Source organism: Trichosurus vulpecula, chromosome 1, assembly GCF_011100635.1.
Source record: "Trichosurus vulpecula isolate mTriVul1 chromosome 1, mTriVul1.pri, whole genome shotgun sequence".
NCBI lineage: Eukaryota > Metazoa > Chordata > Mammalia > Diprotodontia > Phalangeridae > Trichosurus > Trichosurus vulpecula.
The window spans coordinates 81,525,814-81,547,446 of NC_050573.1; positions in this window are offsets into that span (position 1 = coordinate 81,525,814).

The window sequence follows — 21,633 nt, forward strand, 5'->3', positions numbered from 1 at the left end:
GTTCTGCTCATTTCACTCAGCATCAGTTCATCTAAGTCTTTCCAGGTTTTTCTGGTCAGCCTGCTCATTATTTCTTATAGCACGATAGTATTCCATTATATTCAAATACCATAAATTGTTCAGCCATTCCCTAATTGCTGGGCATCCCCTCAATTTCTAGTTCTTTGCCACCACAAAAAGAGCTGCTATAAATATTTTTGTACATGTGTGTCATTTTCCCATTTTTATGATCTCTTTGGGATACAGACCTAGAAATGGTTGCTTTCCAGAATGGTTGGATCAGTTCACAACTAAACCAACAATGCATTAGTGTCCCAATTTTCCCATATCTTCTCCAACATTTATAATTTTCCTGTTTCTCATGTTAGCCAATCTGATAGGTGTGATGTGGTACCTCAGCGTCATTTTGATTTGCATTTCTCTAATCAGTAGTGATTTAGAGCATTTTTTTCATATAACTATAGATCACTTTAATTTCTTCCTCTGAAAAATGTCTGTTCGTATCCTCTGACTATTGATTGGGGAATGACTTGTACTCTTATAAATTTGACTTGGTTCTCTATATATTTTAGAAATGAGGCCTTTACAACCAGACACTGGTTGTAAAAATTGTTTCCCAGTTTTCTGCTTCCCATCTAATCTTGGTTGTATTAGCTTTGTTTGTACAAAAACTTTTCAATTTAATGTAATCAAAATTATCCATTTTGTATTTCATAATGTTCTCTATCACTTGTTTGTTCATAAATTCTTCCCTTCTTCATAGATCTGCCTGGTATCAGTCTTTATATCTAAATCATGTATCCATTTTGACTTTACCTTGGTATAGAGTGTAAGATATTGGTCTATGCCTAGTTTTTGTCATACTATTTTCCAGTTTTCCCAGCAGTTTTGGTTAAATAGTGAGTTCTTATCCCAGAAGCTGGAGTCTTTGTATTTATCAAATAGTAGATAGTCATTGACTGTTGTGCCTTACATACCTAACCTATTCCACTGATCTACCACTTGCATGCAACTGTTTCCTCCTAAGGTTTCTTGGATTTTCAGAAAACAACAACAAAAGATAACCCAGGCTGGGACAGCCACATGGCAGGGGGTCTCCAGTGAAGGGACCCAGGATTCTGTACTAGGCCCTGTGCTGCTTCATAGTTTTATCACAGACTTGGACAAAGGCAGGGATGGCCTCATCAAATTTGCAGATGACCCAAAGCTCACCGAACCAGGATCTAACAATATCTTGACAGGCTAGAGCAGTGGGCTGAATCTAGTAAGAATACAATTCACTAGGGGTAAAAAGAAAGGTTTGCACTAAGGTTCAAAAATGAACAGAATTGAGGGACCGGAGGAGTGGAGGTCCTGCGAGCCTGGAGAGGGAGATGCCACCAGCACCGCTGCAGAGCAGCGGAGGAGCCGTGGAGTTTGCCCCTCAGACCCGGGTCCAGTCATCCTCTGTCCCCTCTCCTCCCTGCTCGGTCCCGGGAGCCATGGGTAGCTTGAGGCAGCGCTTCCAGAGGTTCCTGGAGCAGAAAAACATTGTCACCGATTTGCTGGGGAAGCTGGAAGAGATCACCAGTGTCAAAAAGTACTACCTGGCTACAGATTGAAGGACAACAGCCGATCTTGTTGTTGACCTCCGAGTCTCAGTCCTCAAATCCTCAAATGAATCATGGATTTAAGAATTGGAAGGGACATTAGAGGTTAAGTGACTTGCCCAGGGTCATGATTAGCATCTGAGACAGAATTCAAAACCAAAGCCTCTCGTGAATCAGAGAACTCATTGATTTGGTTGTTCCTTGAAACCATGCAGATGCCACCCCGTCTATGCCTGCCCACCCCGTGACACTCTGATGCCACTTAGTGATATTGCTAATAATAATATCTAGCCAAATGGCACAATGGATAGAGTACTGGACCTGGAGTCCAAAAGACCCAAATTCAAATCCAACTGCAGACTTTTTTTTTTTAGGTGTGTAGCCCTGGGTAAGTCATTTAACCCCTGTTTGCCTCAGTTTCCTCATCTGTAAAATGGGGATAATAATAGCACCCACCTCCCAGGGTCGTTGTGAGGATCCAATGAGATCATATTTGCAAACCTTAAAGCATAGTGTAAATGCTAACAAAAAAAAATGAACAGAATTGTGGGAGGCATCCGTGAGCCTGAAAAAGATCTGGAGGTTTCAGTGGATTACAAGCCTAATATGAGTTGGCAGTGAAACGTGGTGGCCTAAAAGGCTAATTTAGTCTTATACTGCATTAAGAAAGGCAGGTAGCCTCCAGGAATAAGGAGGTGACTCCCTCTGTGCTCTGACCTGGTCAGACCCCAGCTGGAGTACTATGTTCAGTTCTGGTACCACAGTTTAAAAAAGGACATTCATAAACTGGAGCAGCCAAAGGAAAGGCAACCAACAGGGTAAAGAATCTCGAGTCCATCTAATATGCAGATCACTTGAAGTAACTGGGTTTGTACGGCGACTGGCACTGAAGTAAGTGCTTAATATCAAATGCTTGTTTGCTAATTGCTGATTACTTTTCCAACCTGTTGACATGGCCTGTTGATTTTACCTTCATTATATCCTTTGTACATTCCCCCTTTCTACCCTCTGACATTATCACCACCCTAGTGCAGGCCCTCGTCACCTCATGCCTGGACTACCGATGTCTCTCCGCTCCAGTACATCCTCCACTCAACTGCCAAAGTGATCTTTCCAAACCTTAAGTCTGGCCATGTCACTCTCCTATTTGATTAATAATAATAATATTTATATAGTGCTTACTCTGTACCAGGCACTGTGCTAAGCACTTCACAATTATGTCATTTGATCCCCACAAAAACCCTGGGAGGTGGGTGCTTTGTTATCCCCATTTTACAGATGAGAAAACTGAAGCAAAAAGAGGTTAAGTGACTTGCCCAGGTCACACTAAGTTGGATTTGTGAGGTCAGGTCTTCTTGACTCCAGGCCTGGTGGTCTATCTTTTTTTAATGATATTTTTTATTTATTTTATTAATAAATAAAATTAAATTTATTTTAAATTTATTCAGTTATTTTATTTTCCCCCAGTTACATGTAAAAACAATTTTTAACATTTGTTTTTAAACTTTGAGTTCCAGATTCTCTCCCTCCATTCTCACCCCCCTCACTGAGAAGGCAAACAATTTGATATCGGTTATACATGTGTAGTCAGGCAAAATATATTCGTGATAGTTATGTTGTAAAAGAAAACATAGACAAAAGAACTCAAGAAAAATAAAGCAAGTAGAAAAAAGTATGCTTCAATCTGTATTCAGACACCATCAGTTCTTTCTCTGGGGATGGATAGCATTTTCCATTATAAATCCTTCAGAGTTGTCTTGGATCATGGTACTGCTGAGAATGGCTAAGTCATTCAGAGCTGATCATCTTACAATATTTCTGTTACTTTGTACATGGTACATTTTACTTTACATCAGCCCATGTAAGTCTTTCCAGGTTTTTCTGAGAGCACCCTGTTCATCATTTCTTATAGTACAATATTCCATCATAATCACATACCACAACTTGTTCAGACATTCCCCAATTGATGGGCATCCCCTCAATTTTTAATTCTTTACCCCCAGAAAAGAGCTGCTATAAATATTTTTGTACATATAGTACATATAGTACAAAATACATATAGTATTTTGTACATATAGTACATATTGTTTTTTATCTCTTTTGGGATACAGACCTTGTAGTGGTATTGCTAGGTCAAAGGGTATGGCTAAAAAAGGGTTTTAAAATAGCCCCTTGGGCATAGTTCCATAGTTCCAAATTGCTCTACAGAATGGTTGAATCAGTTCACAACTCTCCCTGGTACTCTGTGGAGAACCAGCTATATCCTGTTCAGGCTTATGCAAGGCAAGGCCATGAAGGATAAGAGGATGAGGCAAGGACCCGCCCCCATAGCTGCTATCCTCATGGGAAAGAACAGAAATGTTTCAATATGGTTAGTATCAACAGAACAAAGTAACAAAGTCAAGCAATGTTTGGTCCACCTGTCTGATGAAAATATGCTTTGTGTACCCAATTCACAGAATATATAAACTCACCTCTTCAGCTTAATAAACGGAGTTGTTCTATACTCTCCTGCCTATCCCGTGTCTTTCACTCTCCGTGGCATTCAGCCATCTCCGGCCATTCCATGCCACAGCTGCTGGAAGCAGGTGGCACCTGCACAGAGACCTGAAGCAGATGGGTTCAGAGGACAGAGGCTCTGAAAGAGTGAGCGTCCCATGGAAAGGCCCTGACAAAAAACGGAGCTCTGGCTGGCGAACACAGTCGACTAAATATATCACTAAGGCAGAATTCATGACTTCAAAGATAACCATGAATATGCCTGAATGGTCCAGAATCACAGGATATAAGGAATTCTCTAAGTAGAAGGCAGAGGAGTTAAAGCGTTTATTGAAACTCAAAAGTAGCAGACCCACAGACCAGCGTCCCCAATTCGACATCCTGGCAAGAGCCTTCCAAAACCAGTATGCCCATCTCACAATACTGACCAGGAGGCCACAGAAAAACATTATGGCAGCAAGCCAAGCCATACTGGTGCTTCACCCCCACCCCAATGCCAGGGCCCTCCAGCAAGAAGACCACCCACTGGCCTCAAGCCCCTGCTCAGCACTCTCCAGTCTCCACAAGGGTCAGTCCTGCTTTTATGTAGCACCTGTAGCCATCACCACCGCTTCCACCACAGTCTCCAAGCTGTGTTCCAGCTTCCTCTCTTACTGCTTCTCCAACTGCCTCTTAGCTCTTCTCCAACAGCTCAGCAAGCTCCTCCCACCACAGGCTTCATGTCATCACATGGACCAGAACTCAGGTGCCTACCATTGGCTCCAGTCCTAGCCACTCCCCCCAGGACCCTGAGAGCCCCACCCCCAAAGCCCACTCAAATGGGCAGGGAAGATCTTCCCATTCACTGATTGCCTTTACACTAAGGTAAGGGCGATAATCTTTTTTTCTTTTCAATTTTCTTTTCTAAGTATCACCAAGCTTATACAGGAATTAAAGAGATGGGACAAGTATAGTCAGGGGAAAGAGACCGAGAATACAATATGAAAGTTCTGAAGAGGCTAGTAAGGGAAAGAGGTCTCTTAATAACAACTGGAAGACACGGGCACATTTCCCCTACAGCCCCAGATCTGCCCCAGGTCATCTTAAAAGTGGGGTCTCCAAGACCCCAATAAAGCATGGCACCTTGCCTCCATTACATCAGAAGGTCAAGCAAAAGTCTAATTTGTACAAAGGATTTCTAAAGAATCCTCTCTGTATTTCCTGTCATTTTCTGTGTGTGTTCTGTATCTGTGTTTCTGTGTGAGTGTGTAATCTGACACCCTGTAATGTCCACTATCTCCATTTTTCTCTCCCTCCCTGACTCCAGTCTCTTCGCAGGAGCAAGAGGGCAGGGGAGAGAGAAAGAGAGAAAAATGTTTTGTTCTTTAAGTTATATGATGGAAAAGGCAAGTCAAAGAGGATAAGAGAAGTGTCAGGTCAGCACAAGAAAGAAATAAGGTATGTGCAGTTTTAAAGGGGCTTTAATCAAAGTCCACCAGAAAGGAAAAGCAAGAAAGTTTAAGCAACTAGGAAAGAGGCATGTGAAGGAAGTTTAAGGAAGGCATAATCTATTTGCACAAACAAGTGTGAATAGAGGTTTTGAGAAATAAGGTTTGGAAACCTTTGGGAAGTTGTTGGAAAAATGCTCTTTCTTTCTCCCTCCATTCCAATTCTGGCCAAATTTGGGATGTGGAAAGATAAGAAATAAAGAGGGAATCTTTTCCCTTAGATTTAAGTGAAATGTGTTACTTCTAATTTGATGCTTAAGATAGGTCAGAATTTATTATACTATTTGGCACTACGGCAAATTGGGAAAATGCATAGATCAGAAAAAGAGACACTTTGAGCTTCCCAGTATGAGGAGAAGGGACAAGGCACCACTGGATCTTTTCCAGAGTCCCACTCACCTTTGACTGGCAAATTCAAAGTTCTCACTTTCAAAAATTTTTTAAGGACTGAACACAGAAGTAAAATTTACTCAAGTAAAAATTAGAACCACTAAGATCTTTTCACCCTGTCATCCTGTCTCTGACTGAGCCAGGGCTGCAATAAGTTAGAGCAGCTAAAAATTCTTTAGCAGATTCTGTTAACCATAGATAATCTGGTGAAGCATATGAAACCTTTTCCAAAATAATAATAATACACTTATGAATGTGAAGAAAAATCAGTTTAAATGACAGAAGATGTATATTTTTTCTATATCCCCCTCCAATCTATCTATAGACTCCTTGGGGGGGTTAAGAATTCCAGCTCTATGTCAGAAGTATATAAAAGATGTTTTATTTCATGTGTGGTTAATAAGAATCACCATGAGACTAGTATAAATAAAAAATTTGAAAAAGGACTTTAAAAAATTTAGAATGTGTTCTACAATGGATTGTAATTATGCTTTCCCAATTTTTAGAATTAAGAACTTTAAGTAATAATCCTATAAATAGAATTGGAAAATGTTTAATAACATAAAGGTATTAAATAAATCTATAAAGTTAATAAGTACTTTTTTATATACAACTACAGAGATCCTTATGTGCAATTTAGTGACCCTCATTCCTATTTGAGTTTGCAACAAGTGGCTTAAAGCTTCCAAAACAGAGAAATATAAGCAGAGAATGAGAGCCAATCTGAACATATTTAACCCATACTTACTATATCCCTGAGAAACAAAAATACTTCATTGAATAGGAATTATCTCAATATATAGATATTTCTAGCTTGTTGTGATTTTCCTAAGTTTGCTACTTGGAAAGTTTAAAAAGTGATTCAGCTGCAAATATGCAATAGAGAGTTGGCTCCTTTTCAAAATAATTGCCATTTAGAAAACCAGGTATTTCTACCTTTACCTGTAATTAATAGAAGGTCACAGCTAAAACAATTTAGCCAGCACTTATGAAACTTGTAAGATTGTTAATTAGGTTATTTGGGATTACTGTTTTAATGTTAAAAACCAATATAGTTCTGGAGAGATAAAAGAAATTATGTCCACCCACCTTTCAGGCTAGATTCATGGATGGGTTCTATTAAATCTTATATGGATATTGATTAGGGTAAAGATATTGATTATTGTGAGTTATTATTATTACTGTTCAATTAATTATCAAACTCCTCTACCTGAAGGGGAAAACGGACTATACTTTGTTAGCAATGATTCAAATTTCTTAGGCTTCCTTTTTATTCTGGGCCAAAAGAAGTAGTTAGAATATTATACTTGTTTTATTATTGTTTTATTATTTTTTCCTTTCATTTTTTTATTTTCTTTTTCTAATTTAATTTATTTAATATATTTAGTTTTCAGCATTGATTTTCACAAGAGTTTGAATTATAAATTTTCTCCCCATTTCTACCCTCACCCCCACTCCAAGATGCCATATATTCTGGTTGCCCCATTCCCCAATCAGCCCTCCCTTCTGTCACCCCACTCCCCTCCCATCCCCTTTTCCCTTCCTTTCTTGTAGGGCAAGATAAATTTCTATGCCCCATTACCTGTGTATCTTATTTCCTAGTTGCATGCAAAATTTTTTTTTGAACATCTGTTTTTAAAACTTTGAGTTCCAAATTCTCTCCCCTCTTCCCTCCCCACAACCCTCCCTAAGAAGGTAGGCGATTCAACATAGGCGACATGCGTATCATTACGTAAAACCCTTCCACAATACTCATGTTGTGAAAGACTAACTATATATTGCTCCTTCCTCACCTATCCCCCTTTATTAAATTTTCTCCCTTGACCCTGTCCCTTTTTGAAAGTGTTTGTTTTTGATTACCTCCTCCCCCCATCTGCCCTCCCTTCTATTGTCCCCCCCTTTTTTATCTTCTTCCTCCTTCTTTCCTGTGGGGTAAGATACGCAACTGAGTGTGTATGGTATTCCCTCCTCAGGTCAAATCCAATGGGAGCAAGATTTACTCATTCCCCCTCACCTGCCCCCTCTTCCCTTCCAACAGAACTGCTTTTTCTTGCCACTTTTATGTGAGATAATTTACTCCATTCTATCTCTCCCTTTCTCCCTCTCTCAATATATTCCTCTCTCATCCCTTAATTTTTTTTTAGATATCATCCCTTCATATTAAACTCACCCTGTGCCCTCTGTCTTATACACACACACACACACACACACACACATACATTTATACATACATACACACCCATATATATATTACATATATATATGTATATATATATATATACACATATATATATATGCATATTCCCTTCAGCTACCCTAATACTGAGGTCTCATGAATCATACACATCATCTTTCCATGTAGGAATGTAAACAAAACAGTTCAACTTTAGTAAGTCCCTTGTGATTTCTTTTTCTTGTTTACCGTTTCATGCTTCTCTTGATTCTTGTGTTTGAAAGTCAAATTTTCTTTTCAGCTTTGGTCTTTTCACTGAGAAAGCTTGAAAGTCCTCTATTTTATTGAAAATCCATATTTTGCCTTGCAGCATGATACTCAGTGATTCTTGGTTTTAATCCTAGCTCCATTGACCTCCGGAATATCGTATTCCAAGCCCTTCCATCCTTTAATGTAGAAGCTGCTAGATCTTGTGTTATTCTGTTTATGTTTCCACAATACTCAAATTGTTTCTTCCTGGCTGCTTGCAATATTTTCTCCTTGATCTGGGAGCTCTGGAATTTGGCAACAATATTCCTAGGAGTTTTCTTTTTGGGATCTATTTGAGGAGGCAATCGATGGATTCTTTCAATTTCTATTTTACCCTGTGGCTCTAGAATATCAGGGCAGTTCTCCTTGATAATTTCTTGAAAGATGATATCTAGGGTCTTTTTTTGATCATGGCTTTCAGGTAGTCCAATAATTTTTAAAATTATCTCTCCTAGATCTATTTTCCAGGTCAGTGGTTTTTCCAATGAGATATTTCACATTGTCTTCCACTTTTTCATTCCTTTGGTTCTGTTTTATAATATCTTGATTTCTCATAAAGTCACTAGCTTCCATTTGCTCCAATCTAATTTTTAAGGTAGTATTTTCTTCAGTGGTCTTTTGGACCTCCTTTTCCATTTGGCTAATTCTGCCTTTCAAGGCATTCTTCTCCTCATTGGCTTTTTGGAGCTCTTTTACCATTTGACTTAGTTTATTTTACAAGGTGTTGTTTTCTTCAATACTTTTTTCAGTATTTTTTTGTGTCTCCTTTAGCAAGTCATTGACTTGTTTTTCATGGTTTTCTCACATTGTTCTCATTTCTCTTCCCAATTTTTCCTCTACTTCTCTAACTTGCTTTTCCAAATCCTTTTTGAGCTCTTCCATGGCCTGAGACCAATTAATGTTTTTCTTGGAGGCTTTTGATGTAGGCTCTTTGACTTTGTTGACTTCTTTAGGCTGTATGTTTTGGTCTTCTTTGTCACCAAAGAAAGATTCCAAAGTCTGAGACTAAATCTGAGTGTGTTTTCACTACCTGGCCATGTTCCCAGCCAACTTACTTAACCCTTGAGTTTTTCACTGGGGTATGACTGCCTATAGAGTAAAAAGTACTTTGTTCCAAGCTTGAGGGGATGCGCTATTGTTTTCAGAGCTATTTCTATACAGCCAGCTCTGCCACACCAGCACTCCTCCGTCTCCAAGAACCACCACCCTGGACCTGACTCAGATCTTAAGCAGGCTCTGCACTCCAGCTCTCATCCACCACTTAATTCCTCCCACCAGGTGGGCCTGGGGCCAGAAGCAACTGCAGCTGTAGTTCTGTAGCTGCACCACCTCTGCTGCCCCTGGGGTGGTGGCTGAACCACGAACTCCTTTTACTCCCTGCAGCTTTTCCCACTAACCTTCTCTGTTGTCTTTGGTGTTTGTGGGTTGAGAAGTCTGGTAACTGCCACAGCTCACTTATTCAGGGCACTAGGGCCTGTTCCGCCCAGCTCCTGGTCTGGTTGGTCCTGCTGCTGTCCACGCTGGGCTCCGCTCCCCTCTGCTCTCCTCCACTCCCAGCTCTGTGCACGATAGACCTCACCCAGTGACCACCCAAGCTGTCCTGATCTGGAGCCCTGCTTCCCTCTGCTATTTTGTGGGTTCTGCAGTCCTAGAATTTGTTCAGAGCCATTTTTTTATAGGTTTTTTGAGGGACGTGGCAGGGAGCTCACGCCAAGTCCCTGCTTTCCGGCCACCATCTTGGCTCCACCCCCAGTCCAGCACATTTTAACAGGACCTGATTATGATAAGTGATTCCAAACTGTAAAACTTTCCCAAGAAAAATGTGAATGGAACTTGGAAATGTATATTTGAATAATTAAAAAGGGGGTGCATATTGTTATTTGGCATTTAGAAATTTATTAACTATATAGCCCCAAGAAAATTCTATTTACTGTAATTTATTAACTATATAGTCACAAGAAAATTCTATTTACTGTAGTTTATTGTTCAATAAGGGGATGGTGGTGGAATTCATTCCCAAGGATATGACAAAGATCACATGATTATAAAGGTGCTTAGCACAATGCTTGGCATAAAATAAATGCAATTTGAATGTAGACTGTTTTAAGTTAAACATAATGGCTTCATATTTATTAACTTTATGTGGATTTTCTTCAATGTGAGGTTTATGTCAGTGGTGAAGAGATGAATGATTCTCTGTATAAGGGAATTTGGGAATCTCCTCCATGGGACCGACGAATAGCCCAGGACTTTCCTGTCGGGACTCTGGAGGTTGACCTGGGTCTCCCCAGCTGTGTGATTCAGATGTAGGTAATTCCTCCATTGGTGCTGATTAATTGTGGTAATATTGGGTAACTATTAAGACTTACTGGTTGTAACATAACTATTGAGATTTACTGATTATGACATACCTATTGAGACTTACTGACTGTGGAATAACTATTAAGATTTACTGGTTGTGACATAATTATTGGAACTTACTAATTGAGACCATTACTATTATTATTAATGTGAGCACTACTAATACATATATATATATATATATATACACACACACACACACACACACACACATATGTGTGTGTGTGTGTGTGTGTGTGTGTGTGTGTGTGTGTGTGTGTGTGTGTAAAATTTGAGACTCTGTGTTGCCAGAAAAACAATTTCTTTTATAATCTAAATATTGTTAGGCTAAGAATTGTACTGAGTTAGAAAACTTTTAAATCATTCTAATTGACCATGTATTACTATGTTTTGTAGTGTTGTAATTTAAGAAATCATAAATTGCCAAATTTTGTCTTTAATTGTTTTGCTATCATTTAGGAAATTTGTGAGATTGTTTATTAAGCTATTGGTGTTATTGCTTAAAGATAGTATTTACAAAAGTATGTTTAGTTTTCTTTTTTTCTCTTCAATTATGTGGAAAAGGTTTGGTGATTAAATTTAAGAATTGTTTAATACTTAGGAATTAATAATAATATCAGGATAAATTGTAAGCTGTTTCTGAGAAAGGGAAATATTTTTATGCAGAAATGCTTTGTAAAATCCTTTGCATGATTTTTAGAAAGCCTCAAGCTTGAATAAGTGTGCTCAGAGAAACAGCAAAAGATAGCTGACAGGCCCAAGGTTTTTCTATTAACCCCTTCCTGAGATCCATGTTAATTCTCCTTATTTTGTAAAATTGCCAAGGCCCCTGGAAACTATCTGCACGGGCAAGGTCATCAGCCCTAGAAAAAGAACTTGTTTGAGTTATGTAAATTCTAAACAATGAACTTGGCTTGCTGAGAAATTGCAAGTTTATGTACAATAGATAGAAAGGATTTTAATATCTGGCTTTTACACCAGGACAAGTTTAAAGTTGAGAATGAAAAATATTTAATGAAAGCCCTTACGTATATGAATCCTACTAAATCTTTATTGCTTATTGCAGCTCCATGGAAGTAGAAGGAACTATATCTGGCTCTAAGCTGTGATTAGTGAGACTTGCTGTTTAAGGTAAAAGGCACTTAGGACCATAACTAATTTTGTTTGGAGTTTGAATTTGGGTATAGTTATCTGCATTGAAGATCTGTAACTATGTCTGAGTTTAAACAAAGCAAGGATGTTTTATCCTGTCACATTGGGTATGTCACATGTCCCTGCTTTTTCCTTCTGTAGCAAATTTCTGTGATCAGAGCAACTAGTCATTATAAGATATGAGCTCTTTTGTGTTATCTTACTAGGCAATCTAATATTATTCTTATCTACAGCTAGAATATGTGCAGAAATTTATGCAAACTGCTTAAGACTCACCTTAGATGTTCTCTTTGTTTAAAAGGATTCTAAGAGCAGTAGTATTTTTCCTATGATCACTCTCTTACTGCTACCAATGTGAGATTCCATTACAACACCTTTTTGACTAAGAAACTTTATAAATCTAAGAATTCTGCAATAACTAGAAACTTTGTTTGTTATAATACTCTGGAATTAGTGTTACTTAAGGACTTTTTCACCAACTTAGTAAAGTTTTATGAACAAGGGTATTGCGAGCCACTTAGGACTCACTTTGTAAACGTTCCTTAAGCAATATGAGAATGTTATTTTGTTATCTGATTAATATCATGCTTGTCTAAAGTTTTGTTGCAATTAATAATGCTAACAAGAAGAATGCTTTGTGGTTTATTTTGTAAATGCCATCAAAGAAACATGGCATGACTAAAAGGTTAAGATTCTATATGCATTGTGTTAAAATCGACTATTTAATGTATTTATGTATGTACTGAAGCCTGTTATTAATTCCTTAAGTGACATCTTATCCTCCTAGTGAGGAAATTAATAATGGATGAATGTAAAGTGTAAGACACTAGCTTCTGATGTGAATCTCTTAAATATGACAATTGGCCATGGTTCAAATTTTGAGTTTGTAAAGATGATCAGGGTTATAAATACTAGAAATGGTAAATTAAAATTGTGCTAAGATCACTCTTGTAGGCGTATGGACAGAAAGCTGGTTCCTACAAGAAGGGAAGAAGAAGATGCTGAGATGAGGTGCTGGAGATGGCTGGAACAGATATCAAGGACCTGAGGATTTCATTGACAATGTCCCTTGCCAGACAGCTCTATAAGAAAGGACTTTTTGAATCTTTAAAAAGACAATTGCATTTTTATTTCTTTTTGACTCTCTGTATCTATATTCATAAAGGGGACTGCCCCCTTTGATTTGTCAATGCGTTGATCAGTCCTTCCTGTATTTACTTAAAAGGGGATAGTTAAGGGCAAGAATTCAGATGTATCTATGATGATGAGGTGTCTACAAAGGAAAAAGGAGGGATTGATTGGAATGCTGAAATAGTGAAACGCCCCTCTTCCTGGTATTGATTCAGAGGGAGTAGCAAAAACAATTATCAATATTTTCAAAAAATTTAACCCATTTAATAATGTATTTTTGACTATTTTCCATACACTACCTTATATTCTTTGTTTGGTCATGGTAATTTTTTGTCTACCTTTTATTCTTAGGATAATGAACGCTATGTTTAGGCCACTTAAAATTACAGAATAAAAAGAAGGGAGGTGTGGAGAGCCAGCTATATCCTGTTTAGGCCTATGCAAGGCAAGGCCATGAAGGACAAGAGGATGAGGCAAGGACCTGCCTTCGCAGCTGCTATCCTCATGGGAAAGAACAGAAATGTTTCAATGTGGTTAGCATCAAGAGAACAAAGTAACCAAGTCAAGCAATGCTTGGTCCACCTATCTGATGAAAATATGCTTCGTGTACCCTATTCCATAGAGTATATAAACTCACCACCTCAGCTTAATAAACAGAGTTCTATACTCTCCCGCCTGGCCCTTGTCTGTCTTTCACTCTCCGCGGCATTCAGCCATCTCTGGCCATTCCATGCCACAGCCGCTGGCGGCAGTGCTCTATCTACTGTGTCACCTCAATAAATTCCAGTGGTTCCCTATCACCTGCAGGATCAAATATTAAAGTCCTTAATAATCTTGTCCTCCTACACACACTCTATCCAGCCTTCTTACACATTATACCACTCTCCATCATGTGCCCTGGGATCCAGGGACACTGGCCTCCTCACTGTTTCTTGAACAAGATGACTCCATCTCCTAATTCAGGGTATTTTCACTGGCTGTCTTCAATATATGGAATGTTTTCCCTCATCTCCATCTCCTGGCTTCCATTTAGTCCCAACTCTTCCTAATTCTAGGGATTCTAATTCTAATTCCTAATTCTCTCTCTTGGTTATTTATTTCCAACCTGACCTACTTGGTTGTTTGCATATTATCTTTGATTGTGAGCTCCTTGAGGGCAGGGACTGTTTTTTACCTTTCTATATATCCCCAGTGCTTAGCACAGTTTCTGGTACAGAGTAAACATTTAATGTTTATTGACTGACTGACTGATAGAGACTGACAGAGACCAAACCATGAAATATTTATGAGTTATTATTTAAGTTATTCATATCCCTAAATATCCCTAGGAAAGCTAAGGATGGCAAAAATTCAGATCTCATGCTTCTATGAGGAGCAAGGTAGTATAACTCAAGCTTTGAGCACTCTCTACTGGCTTCATCTAGATATAGCTAACCACTAAGGACACAGGTTTTTTCACTGTAGTCATCCAATGAGTAAGCCCTCTTGCACAAGTTTAGGAGACTCTAGAGTACCTAGATCATAGGAAATAGGTCATTAGTGAACCTCTAGAAAAGGAAAGATGATTATAAGAGCCAGCATAACTTTGCCAAGAACAGGTCATGTTCTGTGGGTATAGAATATTGTATATACTCTCAAATGACTGATTTTGCTGAATTATTATTTTTTCCTTTTTCTTTTTTAATTGTTGGTTCAAGGGAAGGCTCAATAGGACAGATAGTATCACACACATAGATATGTGTATGAGTATATATGTATGTTTGGGGCACATAGGTGTATATACACATATTTAGAAATAAAACTTATATAAGAAACAAAGCAATCAATAAAATATGATTTTAAAAGAATAGCTTTTGTCAGACTAACCTTATTCCCCTTTTTGAGAAGAATTACTATAGATCAGGAAATGCTGAAGCTATGGTTTAACCTAGATTTGAGGAAAGTATTTGACAGACTATCTCCTGCTAGTCTCCTGTGGAAAGGGAAAGTGGATTTGGACCTGGTAGAATGGCTGGACTCAAAGGAGTTAATTTTTTCAATGCAGAGAAGAGTACCAGGGCAAGGTATCTCTCTTTTGAAGGCTACTGAGTGAGTGGTTCTTCCTGGCTCGGTGTCCAATCCGATAAGACCCATCACATGGGCCAGAGGAGGCATATCCTTTAGCAAATGGCTGAAATCCTTCTCTCACATGTTCCTGTGGGGTGTGTTCTATTCCCTTACACATATTTCATGATATATGTAATACATGTGACATGAATACAAGGTAGTTCAGGTGGGGCTGAACTGGAGGGATCAGGAAAGGCTTCATGTAGAAGATGGTGATTGAGCTGAGTTTTAAAGAAAAACCAGGAATTCCAAGAGGTAGAGGTAAAGAGGGACTCAATTTAAGCACTGAAGCTAGCCAACCAGCGCAAGGCACGAAGAGACAGGTCATGGAGCATCGAGTGTACAGGATACGGAGTGGGCTAGATCACAGGGTATGTTTGGGATTGGGGCAAGGGGGTAAGGGAGGGAATTAATGTGTGAGAAGAAAGATTGATAAAGGAGAAAGTGGTCAGGTTGTAAAGAGATTTAAATGTCAGAGAATTTTATATTTGATTCTACAAGTAATGGAAATAGGGGGTTTCTTAAGCATAGGTGTGACATCAAATCTGTGCTTTAGGAAAATCATTTTGAGGCCTATATGGAAGGTGAAGTGGAACTGGGGAAGAGACTTGAGGCAGGGATACTAAATCAGCTAGTGAGCTGGAAAGATGGCTAGGTGGTGGAGCTTATAGAGGTTGGCTCTTGGAATCAGAACCATCCAAGTTCAAATCTAGCCTCCAACATGTATTAGTTGTGTGACCTTGGGCAAGTCACCTAACCTCTGGTTAATCATTGTCTGTAAAATGGGAATAACAGCCCCTACCTCCCAGTGGTTTTATGAGAATCAAATGAGATAACATTTGTAATGAGCTTTACAAACCTCAAAGCGCTATAAAATGATAACTATTATTATAATAATTATCAAAGACACTCCCTGTTACTGGGAGGTCTTCAGAGTTTGGATTACCATTTGTCAGCAAGCTTGTTGAAGAGACCGTTGATCAGATACAGATCTCTTCCGTGAGATCTTGTGAAAAGATCTAATTCTCACCCTCTTGAATTTTACAATCTCACAAAGGGATGACACAAACCTAGACAATTATTATATAAGATTACTTTGCCTTCTAGCCCAACTTCTGCTTCTGACTTCCTTATTTCATTCAATGACAGCATCTTGTAATCTCCTACTTACTCAGGCTGCCTCATATAGGGAAGTAGTTGGAAATGTGGAGGTCATATAGAGTGAAGTCATCTTGTAGAGAACTTTGGATGCCTGGGGAAGGACTCTGGATTTTATCCTGTAAGGATAAGCCATTCAGTCAGTCATGTCCTCCCAGATCATTGGGTATAAATAAGAGAGAAACTGAAACCACATTTCCCCATAGCCCATGGAAAAGGAATTAAAAAAAGGGATATCCACTCTCTATCTCAGGTTCATGTACTAGAAGCCAGGGAAAACAAGGAAGATAAGTTTCCCAGCTCACCATCCTAAGAGAAGTCATAAGAGTTGGCAGTCTCAGAAATTCTGGATCTTCTCTCCTCTGGTCTCACTCCTATCTTCTTCATGTAATCCCAGAAACTCAAGGCCAGTGGAAGGAAGCCAAGAGGCAAACTGTGGACTTCAGCATGCAGACTATGTCTCTCCTTTCTTGTCCCAAAGCATCTATGCTGTCCCCTCTCTGTCCTAAAGGCAATCAGGGCAGTCTCACTTCTGGTGGAGTATCTCATAAATGTTTCTCTATTTCTCTCTATGGAAGACCTCTTCAGCCCTAGTCTTCACAGAGATGAAAAGAGGGGAATGCAAAAGTACTAACTTACAGAAGTAACCTAAGTAGAGGAGCTAAAGGAAAACCCGCATATTTAGTTCACTGTTGGTGGAGCTGTGAACTGGTCTAGCCATGTTGGAAAGCACTTTTGAACTGTTTTGGAAAGTAAAACTTTGCATACAACCACAACTAGGCCTATACCCCAAAGATATCAAAAAAAGAGGAAAAGGACCCATATGCTCAAAAATATTCATAGCAGGTCTTTTTGTGGTGGCAAAGAATTGAAAACTGAGGCATGTGCATCAATAGGGAATGGCTGAGCAAGTTATGGTATGTGAATGTGATTGAATATTTGTTATAAGAAATTATGAAAGGGATACTTTCGGAGAAACCTGGAAAGATTTGTATAAACTGATGCAGAGTGAAGCATGAAGAATTAGGAGAACAATTTACACAGTAAGAACCATGTTATAAAGATAAACAACTTTGAAAGACTTAGGAACTCTGATCAACACCATGACCAGCCATGATTCCTAAGGACTCACGGTGAAACATGCTAACTACCTCCAGATAGAGAACAGATGCACTCAGGGAACAGATGGAGACATTTAAAAAAAATACATATGGCCAATATAGGAATTTGTTTGGTTTAACTATACTTGTTTATAACAAAGGTTTTGTTTTTCTTGTTTTCTCAATGCAGGAGGAATATGTTTGGGTGGTGGAATGGGAGAACATGGAACTGAAAATAAAATTGAGTTTAAAAAAAAAAAGAACCTGACCAAAGTAGTATTTTAGGAAGATTAATCCTGTGGCTATGTGTAAGGTATAGTAAATGAGAGATATTGGAGGTAAAGAATTGGTTAGGTTAGTGTAATACAGTGAGGAAAAATACTGGATGAAGTATCAAAAGGCCTAGTTTTAAATTCCAGCTCTGCCATCTACAAACTTTGTGATTTTTTTAGAGAAGTTATTCAACTTCTAGGTCTCAGAGGGTTGGACCAGATTATGTTCCAGCACAAAATCTGTGAACCTAAATGATAAATGCATTAGAGAGGTTTAAAAAAATGAGTGATCTGTGGGGTACCAGGGGAAAATCATTTTGACTAGTAGGACTGGGGAAGGCTTACCTGGAGAGAAACTTTAAAAGTTGGGTGGAAAATAATCAAGCAAAGACAGGGAGAGAGAACATTTCAGGCCCAGGAAACACAGTGAACAAAGATAGGGTGGCAGAAGGGCATGGGGGTGGGTAGTGCTGGTGGTGGTGGGGAAATTAAGCTGTCTAGTATAGCTGGAGTGTAGAGTATGAAAGTGTGAAAGACAGGAAGAAAAGTCTAAAAAAATATGGTGGTGCTAGCTTTGAACTGTGGCAGGCTTTGAATGCCAGATATAGAGTGTGTGGACTGGCTGTGCCACTTTGTGGGTAGACTATGACACCTGGGGTGCTGTATTTGGACTCTAAAGCATAAGCAGTTCGAATTGGCCTGTCTCTGGCCTCCCTTAGGCCTATAGAAAGGCAGGGTGTCACTATCATCAACTGAGAATGTAATATGCCTGATTTGTCCAGCAGGTGGCATTCTATTCCAGTCACCAACCAAGTGGTCTTGTTGGGGTCTTTCTGACGTATGTCTGAGAACTTCTTGCATTGCTATGTCAAGAAGGTTCTGATCAGCTGAGCAGTTTAAAACCCATGTAGACTGGGTCTGGCATTGGAATTAGTGAATGTTATGCGATGTTGATCAAAATAATTAAAAAAATAGGAAATCTATGGCTCCTCCACTACCGTGTATCTCTGTCAAAATAATCCCACATTTACAAGACATAAGTATTCAGCATGTTGCGGTCACGTAGCATATTAACACAGAAAAAAATGAAAGGAAAACAAATGGCTGAGGTTTCTACATGGAACCTTCTGCCTAACCATCTTCCAAAACTCCTCTTATATACAAAGGTCATAGAAAGAGAATAAGGAGAGAAATCAGGTTCCAAGGTTCCAAGAATGGAGCCATGTTCCCTTCTGTCTACACCATCTGCTGTTTCCACTGGCTGCCAGTCCCTGCTGCTTTGGACCTGCCTTTACTGTGCTCATCTTTACCATCTGTCCTAAGGTGCTATGGATTTGGGGAGCGCCGGGAAGCAGAGACTCGGATCCTCCTCCTCTAGCACTGGCCAGCAGCTCAGTCTTCTGCTTTTGAGGCAGCTGCAACCCCAATATCCCTGGCCTCCCAAAGGGATGTCTCTTGCCAGCATTTCGATTAGCACCCTGGCTCCACACCAGCCACTGAGTGACCCAATTCACAGTTAGCGTTTATAGAGGACGTTAGAGTTTGCAAAGCACCTTACCTGCGCTGCCTCATTTGGATCTCACAGCAACTTTGGGCTGTTATTTGCCCCATCTTACAGATGAGGAAACTAAAGCTGATGAAGGTTAGGTTAAGTGATTTGCCCATGGTTATGAAGCTAATACAGTGTTTAACTCAGATCTTCCCGGCTTCAAAGCCAGCACTCTAACTGTTACACTTGGTTGCCAATTCTCTCAACAGCAATAGGAAATCTCTTCAGGGCAAATCAGAGGGAAAGGGAATTACAGACAGAGGTCTTCTACTTTAGGGATGGGGGAGACTTTTCTTCTGTTGCAAACACACTCTGGGCAGTTTGGGGGGTGGGGGGGGAGGGGAAAAGCATGGAGATTGTCAGAAATGTTTTTTCCAGTTTATCTTTCTCAGAATCATTATCCTCTTCATTAGCAGCAACAACAATATACCCCAGGGGGGAATAAGGGTAATTCAAATAGATAACAGAAGTTAGCGGAGCTTAAGGAGGTTGAATTTCCTTTATTAGGCAACAGGCAGCTGCTTGAAATTTCTGAATTCAGGACAGGACCACATATCTCTAAATATAAGGGTGATTCTGCAGAATGCTTTCCCCAGAATGGAATACAGTACACTCATTTTACAGATGGAGAAATTGAGGCCAAGAAGGGGGTGGTGACTGGTTCAAAGGTCACAGAACCAGCTAGTGGCAGGTTAGGGACTCAGACTTAGGCCTTTGGGGCTCTTGGGCTTCAGTGAGGAGAAAGACTACCTTATAAACAGAACCAGAGTAAAGGAGGAGAGAATGGGGGAAGATGGCAAGGGGTTTTGCGATGTAGAGAAGGAGAGAGGAAAAAACTCACCGCAAATAGTTTCTATTTTCTTAGTCAGTCAATCAATAAGGGGTGTTTGGGTGTTGTGAGGGCTTGCTGAGCCCTTTTTAGGGCTGCTCATCCACCTGCGGCTCCAAGAAGGTGTAGCATGCACAGTGACCACATCCTGGTAAAACCATTGGGCATATAGGCTAAATCAGATTGAAGGTGACTGCCAGGCCTCAAACCCATCAGTAAATTGGGGGGGGGGGTGTCTACCCCAAGCATGTGAAGACTTCCCCTGGCAGAATGAGTGAATGAAAATAATTTGTTCCAACATCCACAAAGGCATGTTACTGTGGAGTGTTTAGAGCTTGGTCAGACGTTGAAGATGCCAAGGTCATCCACTTCATCCTGGGCCATCTCAGTCTTCTTGATTTTTGTCTTGCCACTGGATTTCTATGACTTTGGAAGAGAGAGAATGAGGCTGATGACTTTGTGCAACTCAGCTTCACTTAAACCTGATTCATCCACAAGACTTCACCCACTGATGTCACTGGTCCTCTTTAAAAACAAAGGACAAATAACAACAAACATTTATTGAGGGCTGGGGTTACAAAAAGAGGCAAAAGACAGTCCCTGCCCTCAAGCAGTTTATAATCTGATGAAGGAGACAACATACAAACAAATATACATAAAGTAACCTATATACAGGATAAATTTTTAAAAATTAACAGAGGGAAGGTACTAGAATTAAGAGGGTAGGAAAGGCTTCCAGTAGAAGTTGAGATTTTAGTGGGGACTTAAAGGAAGTTGGTAGTCAGAGAGGAGGAGGGAGAATGTTCCAGGTATAAGGGACAGCAGAGAAAATGTTTGGTGCCAAGAGATGGAGTGTCTCGTTCGTGGAGCAGCCAGGAGGCCAGTTTCACTGGAATGAAGAGTATATTTTGGGGAGTAAGGTGTAAGAAGATTAGAAAGGTAAGCAAAGACTAGGACTTTGAACCCCAAATAGAGTATTTTGTATTTGGTCCTGGAGGCAATAGAGAGCCCCTCAAGATTGTTGAATAGAGAGGGGAGACATGGTCAGACCTGTGCTTTAGGAAATCACTTTAGTGGCTGAGTGGCAGATAGGCTGGAGTAGGCAGGCCCACCCACCAGCAGGCTATTGAAATAATGCAGGCTTGAAGTGGTAGGGGCAACTAGGTGGTAAAGTGGATAGAGGGCCAGGCCTGGAGGCAGGAAGACTCATTATCTTCATGGGTTCAAATCTGGGCTCAGACACTTACAAGCTATGTAACCCAGGGCAAGTCACTTATCCCTGTTTGCCTCAGTTTCTTCATCTGTAAAATGAGAGGGAGAAGGAAATGGCCAACCACTCCAGTACGTTTCCCAAGAACACTCCAAATGTAGTCATGAAGAATCAGAAGGACTGAACAGCGGAGATGATAAGGGCTTACACCAGAGCGGTGGCTGTGTCAGAGGAGAAAAGGAGGCATATTCCAGAGATGTTGCAAAGTCGAAATTGACAGACTATGGGGATTGAGAGATAGTGAGGAATCCAGGATGA